General features: G+C 38.9%; 1 long non-coding RNA gene across 1 annotated transcript; it reads left to right on the top strand.

Annotated features, from left to right (window-relative positions):
* Window positions 1-15322: 15322 nt before the first annotated feature.
* LOC129392295 (uncharacterized) lies at window positions 15323-21878 on the top strand. The gene is made up of 3 exons (XR_008617992.1): window positions 15323-15399; window positions 19252-19306; window positions 21768-21878. It is a non-coding gene; the product is annotated as an uncharacterized lncRNA (long non-coding RNA).
* The last annotated feature ends 2662 nt before the right edge of the window (window positions 21879-24540 follow it).

Genomic DNA, 24540 nt, shown 5'->3' with positions numbered 1-24540 from the left:
TGTGACGAAATGAGAGAGTGGCATGGACATATATACACTACCAAATGTAGGGTGGATAGCTAGTGGGAAGCAGCCGTATGGCACAGGGAGATCAGCTAGATGGTTTGTGACCACCTAGAGGGGTGGGATAGGGAGGCTGGGAGGGAGGGAGACGCAAGAAGGAAGAGATATGCGAACATATGTATATGTATAACTGATTCACTTTGTTGTAAAGCAGAAACTAACACACCATTGTAAAGCAACTATACTCCAATAAAGATGTTAAAAAAAAAACTTTACGAAGTTTTTAAAGAATTGGAAAATTTTTAATATGGAGTTATAATCTATTTTTATCAAATCAGTGAAATATTTACTTCAATTGCATTTTATCTTAAAATGTTTAGTATTTTCTTTTTGAAAAAAATAAAAGTTAGCTGATGGACTGATTATTTTTAATAGTACTATTTACATTTCTTTTTCTTTAAATATATAGGAAAGCTTGATCATGATGTCTAACAAAATTAGTGGAGTTAGTTCTAATTTTATATGATTCTTATTTAGTTATCCTAGAAGCTGAACACCAGCATCTGAGCATACTTTTTATCATACTCTCTATCTCATAAATAAGTAATATTTTAAGCTACAAATTACACTGCACCATTATAAACTAAGTAATGAGAAATAACATTTTGATTTACTACCTTTTATAACTTGTTATAACATTGATGATCAACTATGTTAGATCTACATCATTTAAATCTTGACTGCTCTTAGAAATCTATTTTATAAAATATGTTCTATAACCTTTTCCTAGTGGTTTTTATGCTATTTTTGCAAATGTATAACATATAAATTAAACTGAAAAATGAGATCAGAATTTTTCTGATTGACAATAATCTGATTGGGGCTGATGAGACTAATAAAGATGACTGGTTTGCCAATTAAACCCTTCTGCTATCCAAATAAAGAAATTTTTCAGCTCCAGTATTTAGAGGAAAGGAAAGTATGTTTAAATGATATGATAAGATAAAACATATTGTATTGGCAAAGGTATAGAAAATAAGCAATATTTCAATTTTTCTAGTTATCTCACAGTAAAAGAGTAATAAATATAATTAATAATCATTTGTTAAGTTTTGGTAAATCCTTTTCAATGTAATTCCCAGAAATGTTGAGGAACCGAATGCCTCTGATGGCTGGGCAACAATCATTTTGCAAGTTGTGTAGTTTCCAATTCATTTCTTTTGCCAATTTGAAAGATGATCTAATTAAATTGTCAGTTAATAGATGAGGTAAAATAATTAGTTATTATTATTATTATTTGGCACATAGTTCAGAAGGAGCTCAAAGGATTGAGTGGCATTGTTATAGCTTCTTCCATTTTTGCTACTTATTTATAAGAACAATATTTCTTAGCACATTTTTCTGAAAAAATGGAAAAGAGTAATAGAATTAATACAAACTCTGTCTCATTCCAGCAATAAGTAATAATCATTCATAGATTCATGAACTAACTGGAGGAAAAAACCCAGTTATTTCATTGAGAATTGGATTTCCAACAAAACTTTATTATTTATCAAAATGTATTATTTTTATATTGTCTTGATTATGTACTGATAATGTTTATAATAACTCATGCCAAAAGAAAAATTTGTTAACACTCAGAGTCTTATAGTTATTGTCAAGGAGACAATTTAAAATTTTATATATATATGTATATATATATTTTTTGCAGAAAAGTAGGACAAACAATAAGACTTTCATGTTTAAAAATGTATTAGTTGAGGGTTAAATTCGGTGAGAGAATTAAAATGGAAATGTGAGTTCAAGGAAGAAAAAAGAAATGTGCAAATTTCCAATCATTTTAAAAGGACCCGTTCATGAATATGTAAAGACGTGGTAGTGGATATCAAATCATTATAATATTTGGATTCCACTGTGATTAAACTTAAGTCTTCTCTGTTGAGAAGCTGAAATCTATAAACATGTTACTCCTTACTTCTGCTCTGAGCTCCTGCTTGCTCTTGGCCCCCACTTCCCCACCTCAGGAATTCACTCATGGTCCAGTCACCCAGCCCTATGGCTTCTTATTAGTCTTCTGTAGGGACCCCTTGATTATAAACAGTCTGCTTTTATTTAACGTTCTTTTTCTTAATCTCTTGGACATAGTTTATTTAAAGCTACAGGGCAAAATTTATGCTAAATCCAGAATTGCTGATAAATTTTAGACAAGTCTTGGCAATCTTTGCCACAGTGCAAAAGTAGTGAAATCCAAGGAAGGTTTCTGTAAGTTAAAGAAAAAGAAAAGAAAAAATGCAGGGACAGTGCTCTTGGTTTCTAAGACACTCAGGAAATGTAAGTACTTTGGAAAAAACTAGGTAAGTTACCCTTAACCTCACTGGGACACCTTCATCCCTGAACTTGAACACTTAGTAACAATTTTCTAAAAATGGTGCCCTTCTTCAACAGTTAATATGACCAGAAACAGTGATGAATTCCAGCATCCACAGGCCAGTATAAGAAGCACAATGTATAGTTTCTGCACAGATAACTGTGGCTGGAGAGAAGAGGGGAAAGAAGCAAGCCACTGAGAACCTAGAACCTGTGCGACTTTTTAACTTTGAGGGCAAGACACAGGGCCAGGTGTACTGGAAAAGCCCAGCAGAGTGACTTTGGGTGAACAAATTACATAGCTAGGCACCATATGGGGCAGGGAAAAATTCATTTGTTTATCTAACATTTGCAGAGAGGGCAAATTTTATTTGTTTCAGAAATTTAGTAAACACATGTTTTCCAAATGCTTTTTAAAGCAAAATTTACAGTGCCATATCTAATAATATTAGTGAAAGTAGTTATGTAATTGTACTTTTTCTCTTCCTTACCATCAGTGTATTATTCTCTCCTTGATACAGGGGTTTTAAAAATAGATTTATTCTATTCACAGGTCAGTCGATGAAGTTGTGTGCCTGAGTCCCACGCGTAAGAAAATGGGACCATGGTAATTGCCGCCACCTTGTGGGAGAGCGAAAGAAATTCAAGATATCTTTACCTCCCTAAATGCTTCAGCACCCTCTGATTTAAGCACACATGTGCTGGTTCACCCTTGCGTTTGACATTTACTCTTTGCCAGGCCCTGGCTAATAAGATAATCAAGGTATGTAGAATGCAGAATGCAGTCATCCAGATACAATTTACTGTTAAAATATTGTCCCAGGAAGGAGCACCCTTCTTGGGTGGGGGTAGTGGAGGAACCCAAAAGACTTTCCCAAAGAAGCATAATCCAAGATAGCCAGCATGCATAGCCAGGCTGACTCTATTCTATGTAGCTTTCTGTTATGAAAGTAATTTCCTAGGCAGGAATTTTTTGCCCATTCCTACTGGTTCTTTCCCAGTAATAAGAAAGGAGAAGAGAGATTGGGAGTTTGGGATTGACATGTACACACTGCTATATTTAAAATAGATAACCAACAAGCACCTACTGTATAGCATAGGGAACTCTGCCCAATATTCTGTAATAACCTAAATGGGAAAAGAATTTTTTTAATTTAAATAAACAAATAAATAAATAAATAAAAAGAAGAGGGAAGATGCAATGTTGACCAGCTTCAGAAGCTCAGAGAGTATGGAATACCTTTCCTTTGCTTCTCCAGATACATCCTCCACCCACCTCCATCCTGCTCTGTCCCCAAAAGGCTGGCCAGTGCGGACTGCCTCCATCCCCTCTCTCACACATTCACTTATAGTTCCATTCAGAGAATATTGGTAGAGAGGAGACATTGGCAAGAGATCTGCCAAAGGAAGAAGAATTAGATCATGGTATTTATGCCCAGATTCTCTCCTATCCAGGAGGGGATCCCACAATGAAAAGTCTCAGTTTCTCTCCCCCACTTGGCCTTCCAGACCCAGAGGTGGTAACCGGGCCCAGCTGTTGTTAGCTCCAGAGGGCTGCACTAATGCTTGTGGTTTTCCTACACTCTGCCCACGCCTTGGCAAATAATCCCTTTAAATCATCCTGATTTGAATGTGCCATTGGTTTCCTGTTTCCCTGGCTGATATAAAAGAAATCAATCAATAAATTTTTGAGTATATAAATTCTATGTAAATTAATGACTGACTCCAGAATTGAATGAATAAAGGCATGAATGAATGAATGAATGAGTGCTGGGATGAGTGTGTGAGAACTGATTACAAACATGTAGAATATATTAATATTTCATGCAGGAATAAGTGCATAACGACTAAGCAAATGAATGATACCCACGTGAAAACATGAGTGGATGCATAAATGAAGAATGAGTTCATGAAAACATGAATTGAGACCAGTTTAAACAAATCTGAATGCTTGACTTCATCACCTCCCCATACTCCCATCTGCTAGAACACATGCAAAGAAAAGGAATGATGAGCTTCTCCCTAAAACAGGGCTATTACATGGAAACGTGGTTTAGAGAAAGGCACTCAGAGCTTAGGTTAGGAAAAAAGATTCAAGAAAAGAATAAGCTAACTTTTAAAAGGGCAGAAAGTAAAGGTAGAGATTTCCTTAGAGGGGCAGAAAACAGAGATGGAATAGAGTGGAAGGATTAAGCTTCTTTGCTCTAGAGGGAAATCAACAGTTCAGAGACTCAGAGACAAGGAGCCATGGGATAGGTAGCCGTCCAGCAACTATTGCCAGGAGGATCAGTTAAGCCATGAATGGGAATAATGGAAGCATCTAAATGCCACATCTGGGTGCCAAGGTGGGATGATCAATGAAATATTTTTCTTAAGACTCAGATATCATCCATTAAACTATTGTGTCATGTTGCAAAAATCTCTTTCCAAAGGATCATGGACATTCGTACAAGGTCGCTGATCTAACTCACTTGTTCTGAAAATGAGACCCTTGGTCGAGATCCAGTGCTGCTGTATTCACGCTAAAACATACAGATGATGGAATTAGAAGCAGTTTAAGTCACAAAGCACCAAATAGTAATCTGAGCCCATGTTTTCTAATTTCCTCTCCCCCAAGTTTAAATTCCTATTTAATAATTAAAAAGAGATAATAGGAGACATCTGTATTTATAAGTATAGTCCAGGGAGGACACAAGTCTCATGCTAGAAACTTTGGGTAAATTCTGGAAAATATAAAAAGTATCATTCAGGAAAGGGGTCATGACAATTGCTCTAGAAATTCAATTTCTAGGAATTTTCTTAAGAAAATAATCACACAGATATAAGAAAATATAGGGGGAAAGATGTTTACTGTAGTATTACACAAGCTAAATCAAAAACAATGTAAATGTCCATTATTAGGAGACTGTAAAGCAATAGCTAATAATAGGTAAATCTTGTCAAGCATTGATCTAAGTATATATTAACTCATTTAATCTTCACAATAATCTTAAGAAGTAGATAGTGTTATTATACCGCTTTAGAGATGAGGAAACCGAGGTATAGAGAGTTCAATTTACTTTCACAAAGCTAGAAATTTGTGGAACTAGCATTTGAACTCAGGCAGTCTGGTCCAATATCTAGGTGCTTAAAACCATGTCATGCTGCCTCTACATCATCAAAATTCTCATGCATGTTTATGTTCATTGATAAGGAAAGATGCCTACAGAATATTGATCCAAAAAAGTTGGTTACAGAACAGCACATACAGCCAGATCCTATGCATGAAGAATTAAAAACAAAAGCAGAGAGAGAGATCTGGATGAATGGTCTCTCAAATGGTATTTTTTTACAATTAATATGTATCATTTTAACAAAATGATAAAGCTAATGTCACAAAATTAAGCAACACTTCACTTGGACACTCATCCATCTCACACGTAGGAACACCGTCATCTTTCAGCCATTGCCGTAGATACTGTAGGCTAAGGCCCCCTGCAGCACTCTGGCCTTGCTGCAGTAGCTACACCATTTTGCCTCTGATACTTAAGTGCTATCTTCTAGCCTCTACCATTCTATTAATAGAATCCCGACATCTCCACTGATATCGAGTTCCATTTCATGACAGTGACTACACAACTTGCAGAAAACTGTGATTACCAAACTTTTCGAGTAAATGTCAGCGACTTCTCACCAATGCATTTCTTATTATCTTAGTAAAGGGAATGTCTGGCCCTCCTGGGTAACACAGGTTAAGAGTTCTTAGGCCTTCCATAATAAATCTATTCTAACATTTCCTATGCCAAGGAAGTTCTGGAAACTCCACTTCATTTACTGTAAGCTTTCATTATGTCTAGGGTTCAATGAGCCATCAAAACCAACACTTAAACCAATTCCAGTGTCTCTGTCAGATATTAAGTCCTGAGTCATCAGTATCTCCATGTCAATGAATTCCCTTTCTCCCTATTCCCATGGTAATAACACCTTCCATATCCACTCACATATCTTTTCCCTCATTCTTTTCTGATTGTATTAGCAAAGTTCTGCAACTCCTCTGGTAGGTAATTTATGTGTTCCTAGAATAGGGCTCCTGTTTCACTTCTAAGGTTGGGCTTAGCACTGACTCTGTTTATTTATTTATTTATTTTTAATTTATTTATTTTTTGGCTGCGTTGGGTCTTCATTGCTGCGCACGGGCTTCAGTAGTTGTGGTGGATGGGCTTAGTTGCTCTACGGCATGTGGGATCTTCCCGGACTAGGTTTTGAACCCGTGTCCCCTGCATTGGCAGGCGGATTCTTAACCACTGTGCCACCAGGGAAGTACCTGACTCTGTTTATAAGCCTAGAGGTGATAAGGGGTTGTAGGGGAAGGTCTTGAGGAGAACCAGCATCATCTTATAAGGTACGGGCTTCACATAGGGTCATTGCCCACCTCCAGGTAAGAGAGGGACAGAGCTGTTTCTGACAGGTGGTAAGGCTCAAGGGAATCTGAGGTTTAAGGGTCTCAGACTCATCCACCCTATCCCAGGTCTCAGGGTCCCTTTCTTTCTTAACAGGGCCCTGACTTTGACATAGGAGACTGATGAAGCTGTGCATCTAGTCTTCTTGGAGCTCTGCCACCCTTATAATCAGATCTGAGCCTGATTATCAGGACAGTCAAGAGGTAAGTCTACTTTTGAGCTGCCATAGAAGCCTTCTGGTATTCAGGATCCCCTTGATTGGGCTATGTAATAAGACTGACTGACTCAGGTTAAAACCAGATCAGCTATGGCTACATTCATCAGGGCTGTGGCTTAATATTTCCCTGGCACAAGTCTGGGACTTTGCCTTCTCCCAGGCCAGGACTCAGGAAGGATGTTTAGATGTGAGGGTGAAGGCAGTATCTCTTCCTGTAGCAGCCTCTGCTGGAGCCTGGAACAGGACACATTCAGAGGGTACACAGGGGGCAGGGGACACTGGGAGACCCAGGGCTTTGCAGCACACACTACTGTGGTTCCTTATGCTCTGTAACCCTCAAATTTTGGCTAAGCTCCTAATTAGCTGCTTATACTGTTGAAGGCCAGCTTTTAATAATAGCCGTCCTGCAGTTATTTGGAAAATTATAGATTATAGATATAGATATATTACAGTATATAATAAAGTATTAATAAGAAAAAGTTACTACAGTTATTTTTGTCTGGAAAAGAAATAGCAGCCATGAGTGGTGGAGGGGCAATGCTGCGCCCAACAATTAATACAAAATTTTAAAAAATCATTTAGAGTGAGAGGCATTTCTGGCATCCACAACTCTCATTAGGTGTTGTGTCACCCAACAAACTGGGTTTACCTCTTTGTGCGTGTTGAGCCAAAAGATACAACCAAGGCAAAGAGTGGGAGAAGGGAGGATTTATTACTTTGCAGCAAGTAAGGAGAATACTGGGATCTTTCCCAAAGCAGTGTCTCCCAGCAAAATTGGGGAAGTTTTAAGCTAAGGAGACGTATATTCATGAAAGGGGCTGGGAGGTGTATGCATATTCATGAGGGGGGCTTGTGCAGTATATGCATATTCATGAAGGGGCTTCAGCAGAGGAGAATTCAGCGTAGCATTGGGGCAAAGGTTGATAGAGTCCAGGCTCTAGTTGACTAAAGTCAGTGAAGTCGACATCATCATTCCTTAGGTTCCAGATAGTCTGGTGGTTGAATGTTCGAGGGGGTTTGGATCCTGCAAACCAGCTCAAGAATGTGCTTCAGGCTAATCTTTACCTTCAAAACAGAACTGGGAATCTTTGCAACTGATATATTATCTTCATTATGGTTAAGTTATTTCCCTGGCCTAATAATAGCTGTTTATTCTTACATTCTTTTGTTTCCTGAACTTTTTTTCCTTCATTAACTACTGAGACCCAGTCTCCTGCAAGAGCAAGCATTGTGACCAGGCTTAGATCCCAAAACGTCTCAGGGCTAAAATGGCTTCTCTTATGTCAAGAAAGTTATATCTAGTTCTTTTCCTCCCGGGACCCCCTACCCTATTGGCCTACAGTTGGGGGTATGGTAGCCAGGGTCTTTCAGGGCTCTGAGAGCTGTGAGGACAGCCTATGAGTTGGGGAATGGCCCTGTTCTCACCAAATTCACAAGTTTGGTGTTAGGAGCCTGCTGCTGTTGGCGTCAGATCATAGATCTATACCCACATCACCTCCACGACCACCACTCCCCAACACTCTGTCCACCAAATTGGTGCTCAGTACCTTTGCATACCTTTGACTTCTACCATGGGACTGCTCTTAGGTGGCTCCTAATGGGGCGGCTGAGGGCTGGAGCCTGGAAAGGGGGTGAGAGAGCATTGTTATGCAGCCTTAAAGGGCCATCTCTGGGGAACCTGCTAGAGGTGTGCTCAGTACTCAGAGAGACCCATGCATCTACCCCATCACATGCCCCTGCGGTTTTTCTCTCCTTCCAGATCCTCACCTCCTACAGGCTCCAGCCCAGAACCAACCACCATCCAAATTGCTGATTCCCATCTGTGCTCTTCTTGAAATACTCCTCATATTACCTCTCTATACAGTCCCTACACACTATTAAGGTATTGGTGGGGTTCAGGACACACTACCCCAAAATATGGCACCTTGGCATATTAAATGACTTCAGCTGAAAAACCTTTTAAGATTGGTAGGAAGTTCACTCTGACTTCCCCCTGTTTCCCCAACTTCCCTGAAATAGGTCATAGAACTCCCATGTGAAAGGTACCCGCCTTGTACTAGGAGGAGGGAGGACATTCTTATTACCAGAGATGGGAATTGGAGCCAAGAAATCTGTACAAACAAACCTTATGAAACTCACCCTTATCTTCTAGTTACTTCTACACCACTTACTACCTCTAGCCCAAACCCCTTTGTCTTGGCAATTCTTCACAGATTTATTGTTTCTCTGTCTAAAAGGTATGAGTTTCCTGCTCTGGTCACTTATTCTGGCCCTTCATTTTCTTGTGAAGGCTCCCATATACATGCAAAAATTCAATAAAACGTGCATGCTTTTCTCCCTTTAATCTGTCTTTGTCAGATTAATTTAGAGACCCAGCCAGGGACCCTAAGAGGGTAGAGGAAAACTTCTTCCTCTCTTACAGCATCAAAGGGACAGGACTCATAGGAGGGGCATATTTTTGAAGAGGACATATTGGGAAGGGGTAAAACAGGATAGAAATGGTGTGTTGGTATCTAGGGGAAGATGATGAAGGCTTTTCTTGCTCATTTCTTTCCTTCTTTCCTCCTTCCTTAAGGATTGGTTTTCATTACTGGGTAAGAATTACTTACGATTAAATCTGTTCATGAGTTCCATAGTGCTAGAGGCACTGTGCATCTATCTCCAAAGACTTGCCTGAGGGTTATTTATTTATTTATTTATTTATTTTACTGAAGAAATTTTCTTTATCATTCTTTTGTTCTTGTTCTCCCTCACCCTTTCTTCCATTTACTTTGCTAAGTTTCTCTATGATAAACAATGTCTCAAATTTTATCTTGTTGGTCATTACAGTTATTTCCCTTTAACAAGAAATTATATATATATATATATAAAATTGCTTTGGAATTGCCAAAACAAAACAAAAATCATCCTAAAATGAAAAAAAAAAATCATCCTAAAATGATTGAGAATGTATCCTAGCCCTAAATGACCAAATATCAGTGAACTGATTTACCTTTTAAAATGTATCGCTAAAGGATCTATATTGTTTAAATGTAAAAATCGTGATTCTCATGCAAATATAAAATGAATATGTGTCAAAGATTTTACTTAAGTATGTAATTCATTAATTAATGAAGGAACCAGTAAGATATTATAACTGGTTCAAAGGAGAATTCAAAGTGATAGCTAGACAGATAAGGAATACCGACATGAATTGACAAATAGATGCGAAACTGGCTTTTCCCACGAGGGTGGGGAGAGAAGTCAATTGTCCCTGCACTGGACAGAATTCAATTGCACATTTATGGACAAGAGTCATTTGCACTGTTCTCAGTATCTACCATTTACAGAGTTATAAGTAGCTCAAAGGAACTCCAAGGAGGAGATAATCCAGAGGGATGCATGAGATAGAACACTCAGTAATCTTTTTTTGCCATTTCAAACTCTTGCACAAATTTTACTGAATGTTAAGTCAGGATACTTAATTCTCTGTCCATAGTATAGAGTTCATTTTTGTTAAAAAATAATCTGGTATGGTTTTTTATTACTTATTCAAAATTATGGGGACAGGAGTCCTAGTTTTATATTGATGTGTGCAATTCATTACCTATAAAATTCATGTTTGACAAAAAAAAATTACTACTGTAAAAACATTTTTTTGCTAATCTGACTGTGTTTATATAAGTATATGTTACTGAGGAATATAACTGTTGGATATATCAGTGTTAGGGTGGCCAAATAAAATACAGGATTAATTTTTTTAGTGTAAGTTATGTGTGAAATATCAAAAGGAAAAGAGGGAAAATGGCTGTTGGGTAGACAACTACTACTTCTACGTCACTAAGCTAGGTTTTACTTTGATTTTTCTAGTTGTAAAAAAGATGGTAGTATTAGGACATAAAATAAGCTGCAAAAATTTTTTTAAACTTTACTTTTATTACCTATTATAGGGGGAGAAAAAGTTTTCCTCAACCTTCTTAGGGTCCCTGGCTGGTCTGGAAATTAAACTGACAAAGACAGATTAACAAGAGAAAAGCATAAAAATTTATTTAATAAAATTTTTACGTGACACAGGAGTCTTCATAAGGAAATGATGACCCAAAGAAAGGGTTTATCTGGAGTATTTTTATGCTAAATTGGTGAAGAGTGGACAGTCCTAAAGAAATATAATGGGTCAAAGAGTCTGAGGTAAGTGTAGTAAACTGGGGCAAACTTAATTTAGCAGGACCTGTTCGTATGGATTCTCTCGGTCCTTTTGTCTACAGAGAAGGATGCTTCTTTCCCAGTAGAGGGAGAGCACCTCTCACAGGAGGGTCTGATGACCTGTTTCGAGGAAGAAGTTGGGGGAAGGGTCCAAAGTGACCTTCCTGCTTCTACTGTTTTCTCAAACTTCTTCAGCCTAAAATATTCATTATGCCAAGGTCATATTTGGAGGTAGCACATCCTGAACCCCATCCAACACACTGCTAAGAAATAGTTATGACTTGCATTTCTGCATGAGCATCACCAGGCCCAACTGCCCAGGAGGGGAGTGTTCTGACCACCTAACTTTCCTGAGGCAGGAATGATGAGCCTGTGGTGACAACCCATCACATTTTGCTTATACCACTTGAGACAGTTTTCATTATGATAACTAATCACGACTTTCTAGCTCAATCAAGACACTGAAGGACATATTCCTCCCTCTTTTCTAATAAAAACTAAATAGCTAAGCAAGCATAACTCTCGGATGCAGAAGAACACCTCCCAGGAATTTGACAGATACGACATGTTTTCTTCCCTATTGTATTATCATAATTTATCTTTTTGGACAGGGTCACATTGGTCTCCTCAAGTTTGTTATTTCTACTACTCTATTTCTACAAAACAAAGGAAAAAGCCATAATGTGGTGAAGGAAGAGTGTTTCCCATAACATCAAACAAGGCCATAATAGTGTGAATAAAGAAGAGGGTAAAATTCTAGAAAAGTTTCAGAGGTAGAGTCAATAGTTTGATGTGTGATTAAATAGGAGAAATAAATTGAGACAGGAGGGGAGAATGATGCCCAGGCTTCTGGGTTTTGTAGCTGAGTACACGGCGAGGCCATCACTGAAATGGAAAATTGGGGAGAAGAAGATTTGGCTTTTATGTAAAAGAGACTGTAAAGGTGGGATCTGAATTTCATTCTTCACCGTTTTGCACATTTTCCTTCCATTCAACAGCTTTTCTGCATTCTAAATAATTTTACTTAGCAAACTGCAATAAATTTCAGTTCATTTTTTCTTTTAAAAAACCGGATACCTCTGTCATCTCATCAGAGCTTCTGATCAGCCTGAGATGATCAGTGTTCTCATAATGAGTTCTTTTAAATTCCAACCCAAAGAAAATAAACATGGAATTTTAATCACCCTATTCAGCCTTGTTGAGGGGAAATGCAGTTTCCTGTTAGGTGGTTTTGTTTTTTTTGTGTGTGTGGTACGCGGGCCTCTCACTGTTGTGGCCTCTCCCGTTGCGGAGCACAGGCTCCGGACGCGCAGGCTCAGCGGACATGGCTCACGGGCCCAGCCGCTCCGCGGCATGTGGGATCTTCCCGGACCGGGGCACGAACTCGCGTCCCCTGCATCGGACTCTCAACCACTGCGCCACCAGGGAAGCCCCCTGTTACGTGTTTTGACATACTGAAAATAGCTTCAAGCTTCCCCCTTCCCTTCCCCTCCCCCACCATGTACCCGATCATGACTGGTACCCTATAAACAATTGCTGAAAAATAAATATCTTCTTTAATATCTCATTTGGCTCTAATGTATAATTCTAAGGTCTACTGGAAACTCCTTTAGTTCATAATCATCTACCAGTAGCTGGCATATGTAGATTTTGATTAAGTATGTAAGGTTTATTTTGGTTTATTTACATAGCTAATGTTGTCCAGTTAGCCACAATTTTATCTATAACAACGCTAACAACAGAGGACCACTTCACAACTCCATTTAAAAATCTCTGTTGGCTTCCCCCGTGGAATAAGATGCAAACTTTAAGTCCCTTGATGATATGACTCCTGCCTATCCTTCCAGCTAATCTCATTTGTATTCTGTTTCCAAACAGAATTTGTTACCAAACCAAACTTGGATCCACCTGCCGATCTACTGACACTCGGTTGTGATGAAGGAAAGTGCAGCATTTATTGCAGGGCGCTGTACAAGGAGTCCAGGACAGCTAGTGCTCAAAAAGTCCGGGTGAGGGAGGGGCATCCCAGTGTATGTGATCAGCTCCTGCACAATTCTCTGATTGATTGGTAGTGAGGTAACAGGGCGGTGTCACAGGGGTTACCGTTATAGTTATAATCCTTAGGCGCCGGTAGGCCTGGGGGCCACATGCTCATTATTATCAAGTAGTTAATTTCTTCCATTTGGTGGGGGTTTTCATATCTGTAAAACAGCTCAGGAAATATGCATCAGATACTATTATCTAGGTACTTCAGAGAGGAGCCAAAGCAGAGGATACGGGGGAGGGGTCTGTCCCGGGGAGGCCCTATAGGGTCCTGCTCGGTTACAAATGTACACCTCTGCCTAAAGTGCCAGTTTCTCTCCTTTTCACCTACTCATATTCTCAGGCCACTCATATTGAAAGCCAAAACTCAGATGTCACCTCTATCAGGTTTTATTTGGAATCCTCCAGCATCCTACATAGTGCCTGCCCAAAGATAAGTGCAAAAAAATGTCTGCTAAATAAGTGAGTTTTTTTTAAGTTTCATTCCATGTATCTTAGGTTGAATTATTAAACCAAAGTTCCTTTACTAGATTGCAATTGATCTAGGCATTAAAAAAAAACCACTAGCATCCTTGAAAAAAAAAATCTTTGATAATAATCCTTTGCACATCAAGCACAGAAAGTATTTTTTATGCCATTTTTCTTTAATCTAAAGTATTTTTCACCTAACATAACCAGATATATTTTATAATGATCTGATGAAACACTTGTTTTAAATAATGAGGTTTGTTAAGACAATTAACTACTTGAATGATAAAGCCCCAACTAGGGGATGAATAACATGCTCAACTCATTAAGTGTTCTACTAGCTGAGAATACAGCAGTAAACAGTATAGGTAAGGGCTCTTCTCACTGAATTTACATACTTTCATTTTAATTGGGGGTGGGGAGATGGACAATAAACAAATGAGTATGTCATGTATCAAAATGCTTAAACAGATGACCAAGTGGCCACTTTAGAACGGAGGGTCTGGGAAGGCTTCTCTGTGCAGGCAATTCTCAAACTGAGATCTGAAGATTTTTTAAAAGGCAACAGTGCAAAATTTAGGGGAAAGAGCATTCCAACCAGAGGGCCCTGCAGCACAGCAGGGAGACAGAAAGTGGTAGATAAGGTAGGTGAAGAGGCATGTGTAGATAATGCAGTTCTTTGCAAGCAAGCATAGGGATTGTGGATTTAAATCTCCAAGCAAAGGAGAAGCCATTGGTAGATTGTAAGAAGGGGAGCAATATAATCTAGATTATACTTTTTGTCTTTTTTTTTTTGGTTTTTTTTTTTAAACGATCCCTGTAGAAGTGTGGAGAATGGATTGCAGAGGGGGTGAGGCCCACTGGAAGGCAGCAGTGCGATCCACAGATGACTTCGGCTCAGAGTAAAATGGTGTTTGTGAAAATGGAGAGGTGAATGCAATTTTGTAAATTGAGTCAAAAGAACCTGCTGATCCATTGGATGGAGAAGTAGAGGAAGGAGAGCTGTACATTCACTTCAGAATATAGACTATTTATGTTCCTTAGGATTCTTTGTAATCTCTTGCATGTTCCTCAGTAAGGAGTTAAACTCTTTTGACACGTTTTCATTTTATATTTGTATATTTGCATGCAAATATATTTGTGGGCTTTCACCTTTTAAAAATAACAAATCTTTAACAGATGAAATGAGTTGAAGAGTGAATGGGAAATGAGAAGAGGAAACATTTGTATATAACTCCTTAAAGAAGTTTGGATTAAAGGTCTTGTTCTCTCCAGAGAGGCAGCACCTACGTTGTTCTGATGAACTACCGAATCACTACCGCGTGCCGACTCACTGCAGTCGTCATACAAGATGCCCCTTGGTCCAGGAGGCCAAAGCCATCGATTACTACAAACTGCTGTCACACTGACTCCAAACGAACACCACCGCCTACTCCTCTTGCAAACTGCCTTTGGAGATCTTCGGAGGCAAGAACCCCTGCGGGGTACCACCAGCACCAGCGGAAGCGGAGACTAGTGTGACGTCAGTGCGTCGCGCGGGCCAGGGGCGGGGTCTAGCTTTTCCTCGGCTCCCGGGCGGCTCCAGGTGCAGGGCGGAAAAGTGCCGTGACGCCATCTCACTGCGCGGGCAAAGGGCCGGGCTTACTCCCCGCCCCACGTTTGGTTCGTGGTTCCCTCCAGGTGTGAGGGGGGCGGTCGAGCGCTGTGTTCGTTGTGTGCGCGCGGTGTTTTTGGTTGCTTTGGCTTTCTTACTACGCTCTGGTCCTTCCGCCAGCCTCGAGCCCTCACCACTCTCGGTGTAAGTAGTATTTTAAAATTGAAGGACCAAAGGCACGGAGAGGTGAAGTAACTTGCAGAGGATAACACAGCAGATTTGGATTCTAGATAGTCTAATAATTCTCTTCACTATAAAAGGAACATAATCGTAGCTTACTCATGGAATGTTTTGAGAGGATGCGTGTAAAGCTCCTTACATGCTCTTTACCTATCAAAGTGGGTCTATCCATCCACTCCAGAGCAGGGGCCGATTTTGCTTTCTAGCTGGCGCCCCGCCGCCTCGATACAAAGGACAGAGTATCCTGAGCGAAGGGCCTAAAGCCGAGATTGCCGATCTTACCAAGCAAAGGGTGAGGTCACAATGTAGGCGTCTCAGCTGCACTCTACCAATTACACACGTAGGCACAAATCCAGATGTGCACCTTCTCATCGCTCTCTTTTTTAAATTGGCATTACCCTTCCTACGCTGATCCAGACTGAAAATCTCTAGTCATACTGCTCTTTCACACCCTGTACATCTGCTTACTCACTGACTCCCGTCTCCTGTTCCTTCCCTGCTCTCTATTTCTACTAGGTAAGAGTTCATCAGATGATCTCTTACTCTCTCGAATTGATTCATTTGTTCAATTAGTAAATATTAATCATGAATAAAAATCATCACCAAACTGCCAATTTTACCCCTCCTCAGCGCATAGTGGGATTATACTTCCTGGTTCTGATCCATGAGGTGTGAATGGATGTGACCCCTGTCACTCTCAGACACAGCATTTAATTGCTGTTTCGAGGTGCTCCAGAACTCTTTTCCCTCTTGCCCAGAAGCAGGCAACGTTTGAAATGATGGTAGCTTCATCAGCCTGCATCCCTGAATGGTTAAGATGAGCGGAGGCCCACGTTGACCCATGAGGAACATGTAGCATGGGAAAGAGATAAACTTCTTTTGTTTTAAGGCACTGAAACTTTTGGTGCTATTGGTCATCACAGCATAACTTAGCCTGTTCTTTTTTTTTTTTTTGCGGTACGTGGGCCTCTCACTGTTGTGGCCTCTCCCGTTGCAGAGCACAGGCTCTGGACGCACAGGCTCAGCAGCCATGGCTCACAGGCCCAGCCGCTCCGCGGCATGTGGGATCCTCCCGGACCGGGGCACGAAACCGTGTCCCCTGCATCGGCGGGCGGACTCTCAACCACTGCGCCACCAGGGAAGCCCCACTTAGCCTGTTCTGATTGCTACAAGTGCCTATGGGAGTGAGCAAACACAAATTTGGTCTCTGTTCTAGTGGAGCTTATACCAGAGGTATCTCTATAAAATATAAATCTGACCCCCTTCCCTGCTTTAAAACTTTTATTTAAAAATATCTTCCCATTGCTTGAAGGATAAAGTCCAAACTCTTAGCCTGGCATTCTAGGCCCTTTACCACTAGGCCCCAAATTGCACTTCCATTACACTTTTCCATCTATTTTATGGTCCAGCCAAACTATACTACTGGCTATTTACTGCCTTAATCCATATGCTTTCAAACCCCTTCCTGAACCTTCACCCATGCCATACCTTCAAACTGGGATGCTCTCCGCCCATGTTTGCATATCCTGGTTTACTCCCCTGTGCTCACTAAATACCTCATGCCACTCCCTACTAACCCTTTTAGAACCCTCATAACAATCTTAATTACATGTTTCAGTGATTGTCTTCCTCCAGAGCTGTAAACCCCTTGAGAAGTCCATCTTATTCAGCGTCGGGTCAGGCATATATAAGGACTTACACATTTGTTAAATGAATGAATGGCTTGTTGGATCCCTCAAGGTTCACTAGAAATGCTGTCAATTCCATGTATTAGTTTCCTATTTCTGCTGTAACAAATTACCACATAATTAATGGCTGAAAAAACATAAATTTATTACCTTACAGTTCTGTAGTCAGGTCTGTATTCCTTTGCAGAGACTCTAAAGCAGAATCTGTTTCCTTGCTTTTTCTAGGCACTAGAGGCTGCCCACATTCCTTGCGTTGTGGTCCCCTTATTTCATCTTCAAAGCCAGCAATGTTGCATCTATAGTCACATCCTCTAACTGTGAACTCAGAGGGGAAAGTTCCTCTGATTGTAAAGATCCTTGTAATTAGATTAGGCTCACCTGGATAATCCTGGATGATCTCCCCATCTCAGCATACTTAATTTAATCATGTTTTCCTTTTTGACATGTAAAGTAACACATTCACAGTTCCGGGGACTAGCACAGGGTATCCGGGGGCGGGGGGCAATATTCTGCCTGTCACATTGCGGAGTCTTTCCTTGCTTCTCTCTCTAACTTGACATTTACCCTTCAACATCAGCCAAACGAACTCTTCCCTAAGGAGCATCAGGAGTCTCCTTGAAGTAGGGTAACCAAATATGGGCCAAACTTAGACATTTTTAAGCGTGAAAGGGAGTACCATAAACAGGTCAACAGGTGTACACTGGTCTGACCGATATGGCAGAATGAAATGGATGTGTCACCGGCAGAGGCCCTACCCCGAATTGCAGCAACATAATTATATACTTCTACCCTCCAACCTGGTCTCTTAAAAATCAAGTAGATGTTGGGAGGTTTTACTCTCCTCAGAAGATTTATGCTTTAGACTGGAGATGGGACACTTTATCTGGCTCAGCAGGCTAAACAGAATCTTTTTCCTTTACAGTTTTAACAATACATAAATAACAATATATAAACAACATAATATTTATATTAGGGACATGAGACTTTATGATGTATATTGCATATATGTACATCAAATGTATATGCAAGTATATATCAAACTCACAATTTGACATTTGTCTTTCGATTTTGTTACTGATGAAGCCTCTTTTAATGGGTATTTCCAATACACCTTGTAGCCACATGACAAAAGATGAAAAGAATTCAAGGTCAGGAAGCTGAGGATTGTACTTGTAAACGGTGATTTTCAGCTTTGGGGAGAAAGGAGAAAAACATGCTAACATAGGGATCCCGTAGCTTTTCCTAAACCTTTATCTGATCAAGGTTTTCCATTTCAGACTCTCTTAATCCTAGATCACAGATAAAGCCAGAAGATATTTCAGGAAATCATCTTGTGATCTTATTACACAAATAAGTTGAGTGTTGTACTCAAGGTTAGTTATTACTTTGCAGTTGTGTGGCTTTCCAATTCTATCATGTCCTTGACATTTTTCTCTGTAAGAGAGCCTCCCCCTGACCCCACACCTTTTCTTTCCTTTTCAACTTCTTATAGTTTTATTATATACCACTATGGACTTAGAGTTTTTATTTTTATTTATTCGATGTGTTGTCATCTGTATTCTTTTTTGATGCCCAGATTGTTTCAGATTTGGTCAGTGGGAGTCCCTTTAAGCCACTACTTTTGACCTATCTCCATCAGCCTTTGAGTTCTTTCTTACTTCCTGGCATAAGATATTTCAGGCTCACTTGTACTTTATGTGCCCCAGATCTGAACTGCCATTTCTCCGAGGAGCTCTCGTTCCTTTCAGTGAAGTATCATATTTAGAAACCAAGATCTGGGCTCTAGGTGCACTAGTTGCTACTGGGGTGTCATTGCCTCTTAGCCCTTTTAGTTTCCCTTTGGCATGTCCCCTTTTGCATTCTTTTGTTCCGCTGAGTAGTATTTCACTCTGGGAGTATATCTTTTTCTTTCTTAACCAGTCTCCAATGGAAGAACGTTCAGGTTATTTCCAGTATTTTGCTATTACAAATAATGCCACAATCAATAACCTTCTACATATGTTGTTTTAGATCTGTGATTGTCTTCAGGGAAAGATTTCTACAAGTGAGATTGCTAGAGTAAAAGGTAAGTGCACCCAACTGGATGAGAGTAACTGTTTTGATCAATTGTCTGCCATATTTAAAAGGAAATGTCTAATTTGAAAGATTTAACATAAGGAGAAGTTTAATAAAAAGTTTCAAAAGAAGGTAAGTGCAAATGTAGCTTTGTTGGATAATGCAGGATTCTCTACAGAAGTCATATTTCTTTTTCCAACAGCACTGGAAGAGATTATTCATTTTCCCACAGTTTCAACCAACAGAATTACAGAATATGATATCAAACTTTTAGATTTTTGCAAACATGATAGGTGAGAAGTGGTATCTAAATGTACTGTTAATTTGCATTTCTCTAATAGTGAAGCTGGAGATTTTTTTTCATTTGTTTAAGGATGATTTGAATATTATTTATTGTTAAAAGTGTGTGTGTCTTTTGTACATTTTTCTACAGAGTTTGGTTCTTTTTCTCTTGGTAAGTATTCTTTCAGGAACATAAGATATTTATGTATGATATATATTGCAAATATTAACACCCAGTTTGATAATTGTATTTTGACTTTGTTTATGATGTTTGCCACAACATTCATTTTTATGTAGTCGAATTTATCAGTATTCTCTTTTATTATGTCTGGATTTTGAGTCATAGTTAGCAAAAACTACTACAAATTTTGGCATTAATTTTTTCCTGTCATAAGTGATTTGAAATTTACAAATTTAACTACTCAAACTACTCATGTTGATTCTTCAACACATAAGGCTGTAGTCATCAGTCATCTAATAGCTAAAAGTTTTTACATCTCTTTTATTCCTTATTTTTAAAGAATCCATTTAGAATAACCTGATTTTGACCTTTTAGAAAGCAATTTGACAGTATGTATTGAGGCATAAGACTTTGCAACCTTGAAATACTATCCTAGGGGAAAAAAATCCTAAACCCAGAACCTAATACAGTGCCTGGTATTTATTAAGTATTCAGGCAATAGTTGCAGAATAGGGGAATAAATATGAGGGAGGGGAAATACACGCATGAAGATGTTTGTTGCCGAATTATTTACATGAAAAATTGGCTGCAACCTAAAAAACCAATAGTAGAGAAATGATTAAATAAGGTATGGTTTACCTACTTCATTGAAAATGATGTAACACTGAAATGGTGGTTCTGACAGATATATAATAATATGGTGAAGCTATATAATATATGGATGTGATGATAGATGAAAAAACAAATTACCTAATTATCAAAAAAGATCTATTGAATATATACACACATTGAAGAAAAATAAAGACTGCAAGAAAATGTAGCAAAATGCTAACAGAGAGTTGTATTTTCCTATTTTCCAAACTTTCTACTTCTGATGAAAAACTAAAAGTGTTTAAATATTCATTGCCTGCTCTCTAGCTGTTCTTAGACTCTGAGTGCAGCAATGGAGAGATCATTTGAGAATGTGAAGTAGGCCGTAGAAGAGAATTACACAGAGGTACACTACAGAATTCTCTCCAAACAACTGGCAATAGGAGCTTGATTATATACAAAAGACCACTGTAAATGCTTTCACAATTTTAGGTGGCTGTGTGGCTTTGAGTCTCAGATCTCTTAAGTGAGGATAATAACGGTGCTATCCCGTAGAGTTAATGTAAGGATGAAATGAGATAATACATATAAATGCTTAGAACAGAACCTGGCCGACAGTGAGTGTGCACTAATGTTAGCTGTTTTGGTTTTTGGTTTCTGGGTTTTTTTTCTTAAATTATAAAAACTTGGTTACAATGCCCCCATGTGTCTGTACATTGCAATATTTCTGGTCATTAAAAGGATTTCTTATTACTTTAGATCAATGCATTTGAAATGACAATTCTAGGGCCATGCATTGTCCACTCATGTTTTATATAGACTCTGAAGATTAAACAGCTCTTTTGAAAATAATGTTTTATCCCCTGAATATAACACACGCTCACTATATAAAATTTGGAAAGTACTAAGAACTCTAAGGAATTATAGCCATCTATAATGTAACCACCCAAACATTTTGGTGTGTTTTTATATTTTCTATGTAAATATATATACATATATATTTATGTGTGTGTGTGTAATATATATATATATATATGCTTTATTTTTACAAATTCAGGGTAGTGTATTTTTTTACACAGGAATAAATTTTAGCATAAATGTAAAATGTATATTTTACTTTAAAACAAGAACAGAAATGTAGCTATGTAGATAATGGAGGTTATCCCATGGTAAACAGAGGATTGCATCTCGTTGTCACCAGTCTTTCATGTTTCTCATTAATAGTAGGTACATTGAACTAGAGTGGAAAGATACCTTAAAAAATGCTTTAAAGTGAAAGAAAATCCAACCTGATCTAGAAGTACAATGCCACTTATGTATAACTTGAGGAGGGAATTATGAGAATCAGTTTGTTGTACTAAGGAGGCTTTCCTCTTCCTCTTTTCAAAAATTTATTATTTATTTATTATTTTTTTAGCTGCACTGCGTGAAATATGGGATCTTAGTTCCCTGACCAGGGATCAAACCTGCATTCTCTGCATTGGAAGTGTGGAGTCTTAACCGCTGGACTACCAGGGAAGTCCCTCTTCTTCTTTAATGTAATAATGAGTTGGTAGCAAATCTCTATTTTAAAATTATTTATTCTCTGTATATAAAATGTGGCATTTTGTATAAGAAATAGGAAAAAATAAGAATGTAATTATATGTATTTAATTAGTTTTGCAATGAGAAAACAAAAGAAGGATAAATCAGAAACTAATGAAAATAGTTACAGGTTAGGGACAGGTGGGAAAGGCTAGGATGTGAGCCAGACTTTTCTGAATATACCTTTTCATACAGTCTTCACTTCTGAAGCATGTAAATATTCTATGAATTTGAAAATTAAAATTAATATTAACTCAAAAGATAAAGAAGAGTCAAACCTTAAAATTGAATACAAATAGCAAAAATCAACCAAAATCAATATCATATTTATAACATAGGCACAGAAAAAATTAATTAAAGTAACTTTTGAACACAGCACTGAATAAAAACAGAAAGAACTAAAAAGAAGTCTTGAACTTTCCTGAGTGGGTTGATCAGAGATGGCAGTTTGGTATAGTGATTCTGGAAGTACTTTGTTGTGTTGTAGCATAAGGCAAATGAGTAACTGTACTGATGCTTTTTAGAACCAGAGTTCTTTGTAGAAGAGGGATACAAATAAAAATGGGGAGGATAAGGAAAAATCCTATGGTGTTGATTCAATCTGGAGGTATCAATATTATTTTTAAATATATATATAAAAGTATATAGGTATTTCCTTGCTTTTAAAGATATATATAGTATGTTGTGTGTATATACATATATATATATATATATTTCCTTTCTGTATTGAATGGGCCTATAAGCAGTGACACCCCAGTAACAGTGAGCACAGCTAGCACCATTATTCAGTTTCTAAATACCATTCCCCAGTGAAAGGCACCAGGACTCCTGGGAGAAATGGTTAATTCCAGGTCTGAGGCAGCTGTGTAGGGAAAGTACAAGATGACTCAATGTCCTCCCAAACAAGGAATTACTCAAAGACAAATGGGGACATGTCAACAGAATACAGAAGCTGGCTTAAAAGAGCTTCTCCTGGGCAAATTTGGGACAGTTTGAGCGTTAAAAAGAATTGGGACAGAAATGGATCATAACAGTGTCAGTAACATCACAAATTCCAGAAACTTAACTTCATACACCTCCACCCCAAATATTCTGACAAATAGGTCTGTGGTTGGGTTTGAGAATTTACATTTCTAAGCAGCTTGCAGGTGATGTTGCTGCTGCTGATCTATGGACCTCGGTTTGAGTAGCACTGGATTATAAAAGTTTGAATTCAAAATGTATCTGTGAGTCTAGGGCTTCCCAGGTGGCGCAGTGGTTAAGAATCCCCCTCCCAGTGCAGGGGACATGGGTTCGAGCCCTGGTCCGGGAAGATCCCACATGCCGTGGAGCAACTAAGCCCGTGCGCCACAACTACTGAGCCTGCGCTCTAGAGCCCGCGCGCCTAGAGCCCGTGCTCCGCAACAAGAGAAGCCACCGCGATGAGAAGCCCACGCCACAACGAAGAGTAGCACCCGCTCGCCACAACTAGAGAAAAGCCCGCGCACAGTAATGAAGACCCAATGCAGCCAAAAATAAATAGGAGGGGGAGATTGATTGCTTGATTACGGAGAAGAGGGATTAAAAAAAAGTAAGCTCTTTTTTACAAATGAATGCCAGCTCATAAATGTACAAGGAAAAAACAGGTTTAGCAAATCACCATTTTGCAGTTCCCAGTGTAATAACTGACTCAGGAAAGGAACATCAATGTATGATAAAACCATTAAGAGAAAGGCTTTGGGGGAACAGAATGTTCATATGGTCTCAAAATTTCATACTTACCATATCAAATTACTTATTTAGAACAGAGGGGAAAGTTATATTTTTACCATGGGGAAATCTAGTGGGCATTATCATAAAGGAAGTGATCAAATGGAGCGTCATCAATAATGGGACAGTGTAACCCTATGTGCCTCCTAATGGATTTAGTGGGAACTGTAACAACACCTAAGGAATATTCTTGCGAAAAATGTTTAACTTGAATTTAATCATGAAGAAACAATCAGACAAATCCAGACTGTGGGACAGTCTTTTTTTAAGAAAATTATTTATTTATTTATTTTTGGCTGTGTTGGGTCTTTGTTTCTGTGCGAGGTCTTTCTCTAGTTGCCGCGAGCGGGGGCCACTCTTCATCGCGGTGCACGTGCCTCTCACTTTCGTGGCCTCTCTTGTTGCGGAGCACAAGCTCCAGACGCGCAGGCTCAGTAGTTGTGGCTCACGGGCCTAGCTGCTCCGCGGCATGTGGGACCTTCCCAGAGCAGGGCTCGAACCCGTGTCCTCTGCATTGGCAGGCAGATTCTCAACCACTGCGCCACCAGGGAAGTCCCGGACAGTCTTTAAATTATCTGGACTGGACTCTTCAAAAATTTCTAGGTCATGGAAAAATAGGAAAAGACAGGGGAAATATACTAAATTGAAAGTGACGACCAAATGCAATAGATCAGAGAAATTTAATGGTAAAACTGTTACATTTAAATTTTTAAATTCATTGTATGTTAATACATGAGGTTTTTAAAAAAAGATCTTGGAAATTGGAGGACTAGGTTCAGTAAGTGCTTAATCAGTTCCTCATTTCTTTAAAATAGTGTTGATAATATTTGTTATGCTTCCCCATAAGATTTCATGAG

The sequence above is a fragment of the Physeter macrocephalus genome, chromosome 1 (genome assembly GCF_002837175.3).
Source record: "Physeter macrocephalus isolate SW-GA chromosome 1, ASM283717v5, whole genome shotgun sequence".
NCBI classification, from domain to species: Eukaryota; Metazoa; Chordata; class Mammalia; order Artiodactyla; family Physeteridae; genus Physeter; species Physeter macrocephalus.
The sequence above is the reverse complement of the archived record's forward strand: the minus strand, read 5'-3'. Positions and strand labels throughout refer to the sequence as shown.